The sequence below is a fragment of the Rhinatrema bivittatum genome, chromosome 4, assembly GCF_901001135.1.
Source record: "Rhinatrema bivittatum chromosome 4, aRhiBiv1.1, whole genome shotgun sequence".
Taxonomy (NCBI): Eukaryota; Metazoa; Chordata; class Amphibia; order Gymnophiona; family Rhinatrematidae; genus Rhinatrema; species Rhinatrema bivittatum.
In genome coordinates this window covers 20,476,931-20,492,351 of record NC_042618.1, presented here as the reverse complement: position 1 = coordinate 20,492,351, position 15,421 = coordinate 20,476,931, and the positions used below count along the sequence as shown (strand labels likewise).

General features: G+C 46.5%; 1 long non-coding RNA gene across 1 annotated transcript in view; it reads left to right on the top strand.

Moving 5' to 3' along the window:
- The window catches only part of LOC115089290, a 42,312-nt gene extending 27,129 nt beyond the window's left edge, over positions 1-15,183 (top strand). The window contains exon 3 of the long non-coding RNA XR_003856043.1: positions 14,738-15,183. This is a non-coding gene — a long non-coding RNA (uncharacterized LOC115089290). The remainder of the gene's footprint in view (positions 1-14,737) is intronic.
- Positions 15,184-15,421: the final 238 nt, after the last annotated feature.

Below are 15,421 nucleotides of genomic sequence, written 5' to 3'. Positions count from 1 at the left end.
GTTAGGGCTGTTCAGCTTGGAGAAGAGACGGCTGAGGGGGGATATGATAGAGGTCTTTAAGATCATGAGAGGTCTTGAATGAGTAGATGTGACTCGGTTATTTACACTTTCGAATAATAGAAGGACTAGGGGGCATGCCATGAAGTTAGCAAGTAGCACATTTAAGACTAATCGGAGAAAATTCTTTTTCACTCAACGCACAATAAAGCCCTGGAATTTGTTGCCAGAGGATGTGGTTAGTGCAGTTAGTGTAGCTGGGTTCAAAAAAGGTTTGGATAAGTTCGTGGAGGAGAAGTCCATTAACTGCTATTAATCAAGTTTACTTAGGGAATAGCCACTGCTATTAATTGCATCAGTAGCATGGGATCTTCTTAGTGTTCGGATAATTGCCAGGTTCTTGTGGCCTGGTTTGGCCTCTGTTGGAAACAGGATGCTGGGCTTGATGGACCCTTGGTCTGACCCAGCATGGCAATTTCTTATGTTCTTATGTTCTTATGACCTCGACTCTAGATTCTGGCTCTGTTCCTAGCCTTGTTATCACCTACGCTCTTCTGGTCCTCCTTGTTCCCCCTGACCTCCAGTCTCAAACCTGACCGCGCTCCCCTTCTGTCTGTGGGCACGCCCGACTTCCACTCTCCCAGGAGACCTTGCAAGGCCCACCTAAGTCCAAGCGGCCCGGGTCCCTATGGGCTCCTCCTGGTGGACCTCGGGCTTCCAGTGGTGAAGCTCTTCCTAGCCTCAGTCTCCTTCCGTGCTCCGCCCCCTGGGGGCAGTTGCCTCCTGTCCCTACCAGGAGACGTATCTCCACTGCCACAGGACAAGGGTCTACCCCCGAGTGCAACAATAAGTTTGAAAGGAAATGGAGATAGTGTAAGCTTGAGGTTAATAAAAATATATATTGTATTAGTTTGCTTAAATACAGAAAGAAAAATTGTACTCTGAACAAATAAATAGATCTTTATGCTGACCCCAGGAGCTGTTTGCGCTAGTAAAATCAGTGATTAAAAAGCCAAATTTGAATTGATTTGAAGTAGTAAATTGTGAAGTTTTGTTACATTATTTTGAAGAAAAAATTGTAAATATTCAATTTAACTAGGAAAGATGTTATGTTAAACATGTCTAGCTGGGTAAATTCAAATGGATGGAAGAGGTGGATCCAGTTAAAAACAGTTGGTTCTCCTACAGATCCAGTTCCATTTTGGATCATTAGTGGTTTGGCTAAGAAAATGTATGCCACAATATGTCAGATGGTGAATGGTTCATTGGTAGAAGGAGTTGTACCTCATGAAACATGATTTGGTTTGGCCAATATTTACAGATTTTTCTTTACTCAATGTAGAGCCATCTAACTGTTATCCTATTTCAAATTTGTCAACTGTTGGAAAGGTTTTGGAAAAGTGGGTAACAATCAAATTGAATCAGTATTTAGAGGATAATAATATTTTGGATGCTGGTCAAATGGTGTTTCAGAAGCATGGAGGGACTGAACTTGTTCATGAATTGAACCTTTGGTCCCAGGCGGAGTTGACACTACTTGCGAGGAGAGGCCCCACAGGTCTCCGCTGTTGGCAAGCAGAGTCCATGTCCAATCCAAGGGATAGTTTTGCCAATGGGTACACTGGATCTTCAGGATTGGGATTTCAAGCTAAGTGACATTTTCTAACTATGCTCCATGTTTGATATGGTTTGAACCGCTTTCCTTGTCATAGCGCAACAAGTGCAAAAAGTACATATAAATTAAAAAAAAATTTTTTTAATTAATAATAAAAGGACTATTGGGTGGACGGTGGTGCTTATGATTAAACAGAGAACAAGCATGGTACACCGGGATGGTGTCCTGAAAATTTATGAAGAATCACTTTACACTCATTAAATATTTTTTCCTCAAAACAAACATTTTCACATATAAACATGTTTGAAGGAGACTAACAAGTGAATGTGATGAGTGTGATTAAAGAAATAATTTTTGAAAAATGAGTCAATTATTGAGTGTTCAAAAATTTTTTTTAAAAAAGCAGTAGAAAAAAATTGGTTAAGTGTTGGGTAATCAATTTTGTTTGCAGTGTGGGTTCGGTTGAAGTGAGTTTATTATAGTTACCCCCACTTTTTGTGGATTGGAAGTGTTTTGCAATCCAAGGTTGAGGCAGGCAGCATTCAGCAATGTCAAGGTCCAGGCAGTAGTCAAGACAGGCAGAGTTCAGTCGTAAGTGAAAGGAAGGTAATGGTCAGAGGCAGGTCAAACAGCGTCAGGTCCAAACCAGGGTCAAACCAGGAATTCAACAGAAGACACACAGCAGAGGTAGGCTGAGGACCAGGAGTAAGAAGACACTGAAGACAAACAGAGGAGACTGACCACAAAGACTAATGTTATGACTGTGGACCCTTGGACTGGGACGAGGGATGACACTACCACTGAGGGATGGCCCCCAATGGATCTCGCCTCTGGCAGGTGGCGCTGGTGAGGACAACCCAGCTGGAGCTTCACCAATAACAGCCCTCGTTCCCCGCAGGTTGAGCCCTTGGGTGCCAGGGCCGGCAGGACTTAGGTGCGGGTTGCCTCGTTGAGGACGGAAGTTCTGAAGATGAAGACAAGGCCAGAGGTCCGGGTCAGGGCAGGCAGCGGAGGTGCGGAACAAGAGTCCAATCCGAGGATCCAGGGCAGGCAGCAAACAAACAAGGACGAGGAACCAGGCCAAGAGTCGAGATGGCAGCAGACAGGCAGAGACGAGTAGACAAGCCAAGGTCAAACCAGGAGATCAAGCTGAGGAAGGAATCACAGGAACTGGAGGGCGAGATGGAAACCGGAATCAGGAACGGAGGCACAGGCACGGAAGCAGGAACTGGAACACCGGGACAAGACTCAGGAACCAAGGACTGGAGCAGGAACAGGAACAGGAACAGAACCAGGATTAGGATCAGGAACTGAAGACATCTGGAACAGCAACTAACACTCCGAAGAGACGACCTGTTGCAAAGGCAAAGAGCTGGAGACTGAGGCAGGGTTTATATACCCCTCTGAAGTGCCGTCATCCATCGGGGCTGAGCCGAGATTTCCCGCTGCGGCCCCTTTAAAGGGCGGAGTCTCCTGCAAGCGCGCGCCTAGGGAGAGCCCCGCTGGACGGAGGAGGACGGTGTTCAGCGCCGCGTGGGAGGCCGCAGTCAGCCGGCCCCAGAGCAGGGCACGCCGCATCAGGCAGCAGCGGTAGCAGCCAGCAACGGAGGTAGGGGGCACTGGCCGTGGCCTGCTGCAGCTGGGAGCCACAAAAACTAACTCACGAAGGGACTGCCACAAGGGGCCACAGGAGACACAAGGACTCTCAGGAACAAGACTGGAACGAAGAACAGGGACATGGTGCAAAGCAAATCTCAGGAGACATTACCTGTTGCCAAGGTGCTGAAGGGAAAGTGAAGGTGCCTAATATAGGGAGCAAGGAATGATGTCATGAAAAGGCCACCTTGGGCAATTCCTGCCAATGGCCTTTTAAATCAGAGGCATTCACAAACATGTGCACCTAGGGAATGCCTGGCACACAGATGGGGCTGAAGGCAGACAGGGTGTGAAGCACACCGGCCCTCAGTGGACAGCCGCGCTGAGGACCTGACAAACTGGCTGGCTTGGGAGACTTGGCCGTGCCGTGGAGTTGGAAGGGAATGAAGTTTCCGGGAGCGAGGGTGAGTGCGGCGGTCCCCAGCCTTGCCTCACAGACCCAGACCAGCAAACATAACAGTACCCCCCCCTCTAACCCCCCCCCCCCCCGAGGGTTTAGGTTTTTTGGGGTGTGTAGCATGGAACTCCTTTGGAAGTTTTTTGTCCAGGATGTTGGAAGCTGGCTCCCACATGTTTTCTTTGGGCCCATAACCTTCCCATGAGAGGCGGTACTCTCATTTACTGCAATGACGTCTGACATCTACACCTCTCTTACTCGATAAAAGGTGTTATCTTCTGAGAGGAGTTTTTGCGGTTCAGGTGGTTTTCTAGATGGCCATGAGAGGATCAATGGCTTTAGGAGCAATACATGAAATCATTATGAATAACCAAGGATGTGGGTAGCCGCATTGGTAAGTATCAGGACCGAGCTGTTTGATCATGGGAAATGGCCCGATGTACCTGGGAGTGAGTCATATGGAAGGATCTTGAAGCCGGATATGGTGTGTGCTTAGCCAAACCTTCTCACCCGGCTTGAATTGGGGAACATCTCCAGTGCACGTCCATGAACTTTTTTGCCTTCTGAGCTGCGTTTTTTAGTATTTCCTGTCCATAGTTCATGGAGTTCTTGAGCAACTGAGCTGCTGGAGAGGGAACTGCCAATGGAAGAGGTAGAGGAGGCAGTGGTTGTTTCCCATAGACAATCTGAAAGAGCGAGGAGCCCACAGCTGTGCAGATGTGAGAGTTGTGGGAAAATTTAGCCCCAGGTAGAAGAAAAGTCCAATTATCCTGTCAGGCATTGATGTAGGCTCTGAAGAATATCTTCTGGATCCGGTTGGTTCATTCCAACTGTCCGCATAGTTTGAAACATGATTTGGTTTGGCGGATGGTAGGAAGTAGTGAAGTCCAGGGTAACACCAAACTTCTTGCAGAGATCCCACCAATACTTAGCCATGAACTGGGTCTCAAGGTCAGAGGTTACATGTTTGGGCAACCCATGCAGGCGAAAGACGTGCTGAATGAACAAGTGACCCAACTCAGATGCTGTGGGAAGCCCCAGTAGGGGAACAAAATGTGCCATTTTTGAGAAACAGTCGATGATTACCCAGATATTGGAGCAGTGTGTCTGTCTCCATACTCAAGCCTAGGCAGTGTTCCCTCTCGGGATATCCTCCCAGGGGCGTGGTCATCTGCCACTGGCCCAGGGATCCACCCACAACTAAATCAGATTCATTACAGATTGCTACTCCTTAGCAAGACGATATCTGAGACACTAGATGATTGCTGACTCCTCCTCCGCATCTCAGAGCAGCAAGAAACTTTGGAGAAACTTACTGCAGCATTTCATCAGCTACACACACAGAAGATACAAGGCACAGCTTCTAACCAAGAAGGTCAGTTACAGGAGGTAACTGGCGGCTCCTATCCGCTTTTCCGGAGAAATCCAAAAGACCTGGGGCTTTCTGAACCAGTGCTGCATGCACTTCACCTTACAGCCAACTTTATTTCCAATGGCTCTTTCGAAGACCACCTACATCCTGTCATACTTGGATAGAAGAGCCCTGTTGTGGGCATCTACCTTGTGGGAACGCAAGGACCCTATTTTGCAGGACATAGAAGGATTTACCGTCTTTGATGACCCTGCTTATATTTCTGTTGCCGGTTTTGCTTTGGTGGACTTGAAGCAAGGCAATAGATCACTGGCTGAATTCGCCATAGAATTCAAGACTCTTGCAGTGGAAATTTGCTGGGACCCCAAGTGTCTCAAGACTCTCTTCTGCAGAGGCCTGTATACCCACTTAAAGGACGAGCTGGCCACTCGCCAGACACCTGACTCGCTGAATGAATTAATAGCCTTGGCCACTCGGATTGATCACCAGCTCCGAGACAAGGTGAAGGAACTCTGGCCTAAGGTGTTACTTGGGTTGAAACAGGCTAGTACTACCACTGCACCTCGGATGGTTCCAGTAACTTCTGCTGCTGATAAAGATGAACTGATGCAACTTGGTCATGGACACTTGACCTCCAAGGAGAGAAGATTTCGGAAGAAATGCAGCCTGTGCATGTATTGTGGTCAGCCTGGCCATGATGCCTCTACATGTCCCATTTTGTCCGGGAAGCGGACGGACATAAGTTCCGCGGGAGGACTGTTCTTGGGTCATACTGCGTTTTCTCCTCTGCTCTCTCTTCCAGTCTCCGTGATCTGCGAACCGGCTACGGTTCAGACTCCTGCCCTGATGGACTCAGGGGCAGGAGGCATCCTTATTCTCAGACATCTAGTGGAAGACCTGAGGAGTCCCTTCGTCAAATTAGAAGATCCATTATTGCATCACAACTTGAAGTGGGCTTTGGACGTTCTTTTACATCGCCACTTCTCCTGAACATAAGAACATACCATATTGGGTCAGAACAAGGGTCCATCAAGCCCAGCATCCTGTTTCCAACAGTGGCCAATCCAGGCCATAAGAACCTGGCAAGTACCCAAAAACTAAGTCTATTCCATGTTACTGTTGCTAGTAATAGCAGTGGCTATTTTCCAAGTCAACTTAGTTAATAGCAGGTAATGGACTTCTCCTCCAAGAACTTATCCAATCCTTTTTTAAACACAGCTATACTAACTGAACTAACCACGTCCTCTGGCAACAAATTCCAGAGTTTAATTATGCGTTGAGTAAAAAAGAACTTTCTCCGATTAGTTTTAAATGTGCCACATGCTAACTTCATGGAGTGCCCCCTAGTCTTTCTATTATCCGAAAGAGTAAATAACCGATTCACATCTACCCGTTCTATTTTTTATTTATTTATTTAATATATATTTCTATACCGGACTTCACGAATGGAATTCACATCAGGCCGGTTTACATGGAACTTAGGGGATTAACAAGTGTAACCAAACAAAAGGCCGAAGCAAGCAAAGTTCTAGACCTCTCATGATTTTAAGCACCTTTATCATATCCCCCCTCAGCCATCTCTTCTCCAAGCTGAAAAGTCCTAACCTCTTTAGTCTTTCCTCATAGGGGAGCTGTTCCATTCCCCCTATCATTTTGGTAGCCCTTCTCTGTACCTTCTCCATTGCAATTATATCTTTTTTGAGATGCGGCGACCAGAATTGTACACAGTATTCAAGGTGCGGTCTCACTATGGAGCAATACAGAGGCATTATGACATTTTCCATTTTATTCACCATTCCGTTTCTAATAATTCCCAACATTCTGTTTGCTTTTTTGACTGCCACAGCACACTGAACCTATGATTTCAATGTGTAATCCACTATGACGCCTAGATCTATTTCTTGGGTTGTAGCACCTAATATGGAACCTAACATTGTGTAACTATAGCATGGGTTATTTTTCCCTATATGCATCACCTTGCACTTATCCACATTAAATTTCATATGCCATGTCGTATTTCTTTCCAGATCATTTATAAATATATTGAAAAGTAAGGGTCCCAATACAAATCCCTGAGGCACTCCACTGCCCATTCCCTTCCACTGAGAAAATTGTCCATTTAATCCTACTCTCTGTTTCCTGTCTTTTAGCCAGTTTTCAATCCACGAAAGGACATCACCACCTATCCCATGACTTTTTACTTTTCCTAGAAGTCTCTCATGAGGAACTTGTCAAACACCTTCTGAAAATCCAAGTATACTACATCTACCGGTTCAACTTTATCCACATGTTTATTAACTCAGTTTATTAACTCAGTGACGTCCACGGCAGTTCAACTCATGGCTGCTGATATTCATAGCGCCTTCTACGTTCATTTTGGCTCAAAGGCATTCAACATCTATCTGCATTCACGGATTATAAACTTAGAGATATCTGTCATGTTCCAGCCATTCGGAGGATGTCTCTGATGAGCCACAGCACATATAGATCCGAAGAAGATATCTCTGACAACCAGCTAGAGTGTTTCCGCTAGTAATGCCACCATCTTTAGAAGTGGATTTTGGACGTACCCCAACATCGCCACTTCCACTGAAGTCTCAGTGACGTCCATAGCAGCTACTTATTACTGCTGAATTCTACTTCATCTCTCATCCAGCAACTTCTACTGGAGAGTCATCTTAGAGATGGGTTTCGGACGTACCCCAACATCGCTACTTCCGCTGAAGCCTCAGTGATGTCCATAGCAGCTACTGATTGCTGCTGAATTCTACTTCATCACTCATCCAGCAACTTCTACTGGAGAGTCATCTTTAGAAGTGGATTTTGGACGCACCCCAACATCGCTACTTCCTCAGTGACGTCCATAGCAGCTACCGATTGCTGCTGAATTCTACATCATCTCTAGCAACCAGCCAGTCTGTTTCCGCTGGTGATGCCACCATCTCTCATCCACAATACAAAAGATCCAGCTCAATATAAAGGAGTTTTTGTGGAGACTCTGGGAATACCTCATATAGAGCCTCTGAGGGCTATAACCTAGTGCAAACAGCTCTAGAAGGCGCTAGGGCTTTGTAATCATTGGAATCCCAGAGTTAGTGATTCTTCGAAAAGCTATCATATGAGTGTTACCAGTCCTGTGTGGTTCAACATTTAAAGTTGCCGGTATGTAATCGCATGAAACTTCTTATACATGCTGTGTATTATCTGACATTGCAATGTTTCGGGTAGTCCTTCTTCAGGGAAGCCAAATAGGATAAATGCCAGCAGATGCGACTGGTAGACAGCCTGAAAGCAGAATATTATAACCAAACAGTCCTTTTGAAGATGAGAACATCTTTAACCAACAGCAGAGAAAGTTATATATCGGGACACTTACTTGTGAGAAGCGGTCAATTCATCAGTGCGATAAGACCTTTTGAGAAATGCTGAAACGATATAGGCAAAGAAGCAATGGATTATACAGCATTGAGGCACCCAGTTGTGAAAGGCGGAGAATTTGGAAGCCGAAATCACTTACATGTGCAGTGCGACCCTACTGCATACACCAGGTCCATAGTTGACAGCGAACTGGAAATGAATGCTGACATTTAAGGCTGCAGGAGTCCGCCAATTTCGTCGATTGACGGGCGGAAATGACGTACACAAGTCCATAATCCATTGATTTTCCTTGTAGTTAAGTGTAGATTGCCGGTCTCCTCCCCGCCACTGATGGGGGACATGCTCTAGAATGAGCTCTAGAACTACCAGCACCCATCATCATGAAACAGATAAGGGTGTTATCACCGTCGGTCGCAGACGGCCGCGACCGACTCAACTCACGTCATGTGTTGCCCTGCTCTCCTTTCCAGGTTAACTCGCGGCTGGGGCTTGCCGCTACCACCGCATATCTCCAGGTTCTCAAGATGTCTCTGGGAGGCCGGGATGCCGACCGCCATGCCGACTCTGGGCCTTCCTAGACACATGCGCGCCACCAGACCTACCTTTAAAGGCCCAATGGTGGGAACCTCAGGGGCGTCCCTGACTGATGACATCACAAGGTTGGAATTCATAAGCATCTCCCTTGGCCCATGCTAGTCGACTTGGCAACAAGTTCCTTCGCCTACTGGTGCTTGCTTCTGTCTTCTCGGACCCATGGTTCCTGCCTTGGACCTACCTGCAGCTCTGGACTCTGGCTCGGGTACCCACTCCTCAGGGGCCTGCTCATGCTCCAGTTGGAGTCCCCATCTCCAGGTTTCCCCGCTCCTCGGGGTAGCGCTTGCACCACCCAGAGGTCCTGCCTGCCGGCTTTCCTGCTCCTCGAGGATTGCCCCCGAACTACCTTACTGTCTTGGAGACTCTACTTTGCGCTGCCTCACTCCTCGGGGCAGTGCCTACACCTGAGACTGTACTCTGCGCTTCCCTGCTCCTCAGGGCAGTGCCTATGTTCTACACCAGAGACTGTATTCGGCGCTCCCCGCTTCTTGGGGCAGTGCCTACATTTCTCTACCAGAGATTCGACTGTGTGCAACCCCACTGCTTGGGGCAGCTTACGTCACTACTTCGGAGATTCGACTCATGCTTCCCCACTCCTCGGGTCAGCTTACATCATCACACCAGAGCCTCTCTCTCTACGCTGTCCTGCCCCTCGGGACAGTCTCCGCTGCATTTCTCCAGGAGTTCCTGTCTTGCGCTCCCTGCTTCTTGGGATCTGCCTAGCGCTTCTCTGTCAGAGGCTCCAGCTCTGGTACTTGCATCTCCAGTTCTGCCTGAGTACTGGGTGTCCCCTCCAATCTGTGTCTCTTGCCCCACTCCTCGGGACACCTCACAGTACTCTCTCTACAAGCCCCTGCGATCACGTGGCTGTGACGCAGGACGTCCTATCTCTCTACCACTACTACTGTGTCCCCTGCTGCAGCTGACCTCGCCTCCCGATGGTGAGGACCTGTGGGGCTCCTCCCCGCAGGTTGCATCAACCCTCACCTTGGGCCAAGGGTAGATCAATTTTGCTGATTCAATTAGATATTTCAGCAACCTATGATTCTGGTGACCATAAATTATTATTGCAACATTTACAAGAGATAAGGATATCAGCAACAGTGTTAAAATGGTTTACTTTCTTTTTAAGGAATAGGAGTCAGCAAACTGTAGTGGGTGAGAGGCAATCTAAAAGTCAGAAAATTCTTTTTAGGGATCTTAATTATCCTCCTTGTTGCGCTGGAGGTGGACCCTTGGCCTGGTGCAGGATTGGTACGGCCCTCTGCTTGGACCCAGAGAGCGCCTGCCACCAGGAGGCGGAGCACAGGAGGAGACAGAGGCTTAGCTGGAGCTTCGCCAATAGCAACCTGGGGTTTCCGCAGGTTGAGCCCTTGGGTACCCAGGCCGCCTGGTCTTAGGTGGGCCTCGCAGGGTCTCCCAGAGAGGAAGTGCAGGGGAGTACCCACCACGAACAAGGATGCGCGGTCAATGTTCAAGCAAGCAGGTTCAGGAATCACAGGAGGCCAGAAGAGTGTCCCCTAGTGGATAGCTAGGATCAAGGCCAGAGTATCTGTCCAGAATGGTCAGCTGAAGCAGGGGTCAGTACCCTTAGTCAGTCCGGGAGTAGTCAGGTCAGGCAAAGGTCAAGTTCCAGGCAGCGGTCAGACGTGGTCAGTGGACAAGCAGAGGTTGGTTCCAGGCAGCGGTCAGACATGGTTTTTGAACAGGCAGAAGTCGGATCCAGGCAGCAGTCAAACGAGGTCAGGAGCGAGCAAAGGTCAGTACCGTGAGATCAGTCTGAAGGGTACTACCAGGAATGGAGAGACGCTGGAACAGGCAAACTAGAGACACCGGAGTGTACGACCCGATTTCCAAGGCAAGGAAGTGGTGTCTGACTACTTCCTTAAATCCTGCCGTCAATCAGGGCGCGCCGCGGAGCTGGGAGCTGCCCTTGGCCCTTTAAGAGGCCGTGCAGTCTACGCGCGCGTGCCTAGAGGCGGGGCAGACGTCATGGAGGACGCCGAGCCCCGCCGTGAGGCCTGGATGGGAGACTGCGAGCGGGGGAGCCGGGGACGCCGCGAACTGGCTGCGGAGGAGGAGAGCCCAGAGCTCGTGGACGGGAGAGCGAGGTGAGCAGGGCTGGCTGCAGAGTGGACGCGGCCGGGACGCGCAACACTCCTTTTTGTTTAATATTTATTTACGATCTATAAGTAGAGTATTTTGGTCTCTTACAGTCAAATATTTTATCTATGCCGATGATTTATAATTTTGGTCTGCATTGTGGTTCCAATAGTGAACTTCCTGAAAGGGAATTTAACAATTTATTTGTGATTGGTTAGGTAAAATGAGGTTAGTACTTAATATTGGAAAGACGATTATTCTAAAAGATAATTGGCAAGGATTTGTTAGTGACTTTCGGGAAATTAGGTTTGGGGGATGAAGTAATACCTATTGTTCATGATGCTTGTAATTTGGGAATTGTATATGAAGACCCATATACAAAAGGTGGCGAAAGCTGCATTTGCTCAACTGCAACTGGTTCAACTGTTGAAACTGGAATTATTGATTACAGATTTTTGAACAGTAGTTGAGATGTTAGTGATATCTAAGACTGATTACTGTAATGCTCTTTATGCAGGATTGCCAAAGAAATCGTTAAGAGTATTACAATTAGTTCAAAATGGGGCAGTGTAAATAATAACAGGATTTAAGTATCATGAACATGTTTCACCGGTTCTAGAATATTTACACTGGCCACCTGTAGCGTATAGGATTAAATTAAAAATGTTGACCTTACTATTTAAAGCAGTACATATAACAGGATATCCTTCGGCAGATTTTATTCAGATGCATAAGATGGTACAAGCATTGTGCTGTATGGATCAAAGTTGTTACAGGTACTTAATTTTAAAACATATATGTACCAAGAAACTTGGAGAAGAGCATTTTCAACGATAGGCCCAGAGTTATGGAATATGATGGATATTGCTCTATGGGGAGAAGAGGAAATGAAATATTTTAGGAAGCGGTCGAAAACTGACTTTTTAGGCAAGCATATGGTAATTGATTTTTATTTGTTTTTATTTTGTTTTTATTTGTCTGTTTAGATATTTATTAAGATTGATAATATGTTTGCTGAAAAGGTCAACTAGTTTGGATGATGCAGAATATAAATGTATCAAATAAAAAGAAATATATAAACAGAAAGTAAGAATAAATGGTCGGTTTTCTCAGAGGAGAAGGGTAAATAGTGGAGTGCCTCAGGGATCTGTACTGGGACCTGTGCTTTTTAATGCATTTATAAATTACCTGGAAAGGGAAACAATGAGTGAGGTGATCAAATTTGTAGATGACACAAAATTATTCTGAGTTGTTAAATTTCAAGCGGATTGTGGAAAATTGCACGAGGACCTCGCATAACTGGAAGACTGAGCATTCAAATGGCAAATAAAATTTAATGTGGACAACAGCAAAGTGATGCACATGGGGAAAAGTAACCCACAGCTAAGAAAAGTACACAATGTTAGGTTCCATATTAAGAGTTACTATACAGGCAAAGGATATGGATATTATAGTGGACAATACTTTGAAATCTACAGTTAAGTGTGCAGCAGTAGCAGTCCAAAAAGCAATTATTAGGAAAAGACTGGAGAATAAAATGGAAAATGTTATAATGCCTCTGTATTGCTCCATGGTGAGGCCTTAGCTAAAGTATCATGTGCAATTCTGGTCGCCGTACCTCAAGAAAGATAGAGTTGCATTGGAAAAGATACAGAGAAGGGCAATCAAAATGATATAGGGGATGGAATGGCTGCCCTATGAGGAAAGGCTAAGGAGGTTAGTGCTGGTCACCTTGGAGAAGAGACAGCAGAGGGTGAATATGATAGAGATCTATGGAATAATGAGTGGAATAGAACAGGTAAATGTAAATTAGTTATTTACTCTTGCAAAAAAATACAAAGAGTAGGGGTCATTCCATGATGCTTGTAAGTAGCACATTCAAAACAAACTGGAGAAAATTATTTTTTACTCAATGCACATTTAAGCTCTAGAATTCATTGCCAAAAGATGTGGTTATGACAGTTAGTGTAGCTTGGTTTAAAAAAGGTTTGTACAAGTTCCTGGAGGAGAAGTCCATAAACTATTACTAACCAAATAAACTTAGGAAGTAATTTTCAAAGGATTTATGCGTGTAAATGTAACATTATCGTAGCAATTTTCAAAAGCCCATTTATGTGCTTGGGGTAAATTTTAAAAGTGTTGTTTGTATTAAAAGGCCCATATACCCAAGTATATGGGCCGAGCGCAAGCAACTCTTATTTTAAAACTTGTAAATTACGTGCATACGAGCGCATGTACAAGCTCCGGAATGTGCATGTTAACAGCGTGGCCTGGGTGTACATGTACATATGTGCGTAAAGATGTATTTTAAAAGCATCCTTCGCACTGAGGTATGTGCACATAGGCTCAAATATTTGCTACAACTCGGTTATGCACACAGCCACAAGAGAGACTTTTGATTAGCAATTTTGCATTTGCTAGGTGACCTTTTCCCACCGAGTGGAAGCAGGAACTGCCCAGTGGGTGGGAGGGAGCCCCCCCCCCTCCCGGTGCGCACTGGGATCAACTGGGGCACACTAGGAAAGCCTTGCCATTTCATCTTGGGAACAGGGACAGACAGGGTCACATGGGGAATGCCGTGAGAGTACAGGGATGGACTGGGGCAATTAGGGTGCTACATACAACCTCTTGCATTTGACTGGGGGTTAGAGGAACATTTTGGAGCAAACAGGGACCTAAAGGACCATGGGAGGGAGAGTTTGGAGGGAGAGTATCAACATGTTCAAGAGTGTGAGACAGTGGGTGAGATACTTTCCTTTTAATATGACTCTAATTACCATATAGGTACTCAGGGCTCTAAGGCTGAGGAGAGAGGGGGGAAAGGAAAAGGAGGAGGTACCACGCACACAGGGTCTACAAGACAAGGACTCGTTTTTTTTAGATCTGTCAGAGGAGCAAGTCATGCGCAGGTTCAGGTTTAACTGTATCTATGTCAGCAGTTAGAGCAGGACCTTCAACCTACCAGCCAGAGAGTCCATGCCTTGCCAGCATGTCAGGCTCATCACTATCCTAGACATTTTTGCAACTGGCACGTTCCAAACTTCTCTTGGAGTCACTACTGGCATCAGCCACTCTGCCACTTCCATGTGCATCGATCAGGTCCTGGCCGCCTTGCTAAGGAGAATATGCCAGTACCTATCCTTCCCTCAGGGAAGACAACAGTAAGAAAAAATCATGACCGATTTCTAACAAGTAGCACGCTTTCCCTCGGTTCTGGGGGCTATTGATTGCATACACATCCCTATAAGGGCAGTAGGGGGAGGGAAGGCCACCTATCACAACTGCAAGGACTTCCACTTCTTCTATATGCAGGTGGTCTGTGATGCTAAGGGCATCATCCTGGATATCTTGCCCAAGTTTCTTGGATCCACTCACAATGTCTACATCCTCTTGCAGTCAGGAATTCATGACTGCTTCCAAGAAGGCTATATCATCAGAGGCTGGCTTCTAGGCTGGAATGCATCTATCGCTCGCACCACATCCCAACTAACCTCTTCTGTGCGTCTCCCTCATCTCTAGCTGGCCTACCTGCCTGGGAGGACAGCTCAGACCCAGCCTAATCCTCTAACGTGCTGTCCAGCCTGAAAGCCTATTGTAATGTTCTCCTTTGTCTTCTCCCTTACAGGTGACAGAGGCTATCCACTCAAAATCTGGCTCATGATCCCTGTGGCCATCCCACAGAGCACTGTGGAGGTACAATACAACAGGTCCCAATGGATGACCAGAGCAGCCATTGAGAGAACGTTTGGCCTACTCAAAATATGCTTCTGCTGTCTGGACAGATCTGGGGCATCACTCGTCTACAACCCACCTACATTCTGTGAGATCTTTCTAGCTTGCTATATGCTACATAACTTGGCCAACACCAGACATATGCCTCCTCCAGAGGGACTAGATGAGAATGCAGAGGAAGAGGAGGAGGAACAAGAGCTCAGTCAGGAGGAATTGCAAGAGAAATATTGCCACAGTCAAAGGCAGGTTATAGAGGAAAGGAACACCATGATATAAAGATATTTTCAATGGTGATGGTGCATTTATTTACATAAAGTGTGAATTGTGAAGTGCTATACATAAAGAAAATTAATACCTCTTTGGGCCTCTTTTTTTCTGGGGTGTGGCACATACAGAGCCTTAGTTTGCCTAATGCATAAGCTCCTTTATAGTGGAGTCCTGTCACTGCTGACTCTGCCCTCAGAGGGCACAAGACTGGGAGCTCAGGCATTACATGGTGGCTCCAGAAGGGTCTTGCAGGAGGTGAACCTACCAGCTGTATGGGCGGCTGTGGTGGTGGTGGCATGGCTGGACCTGG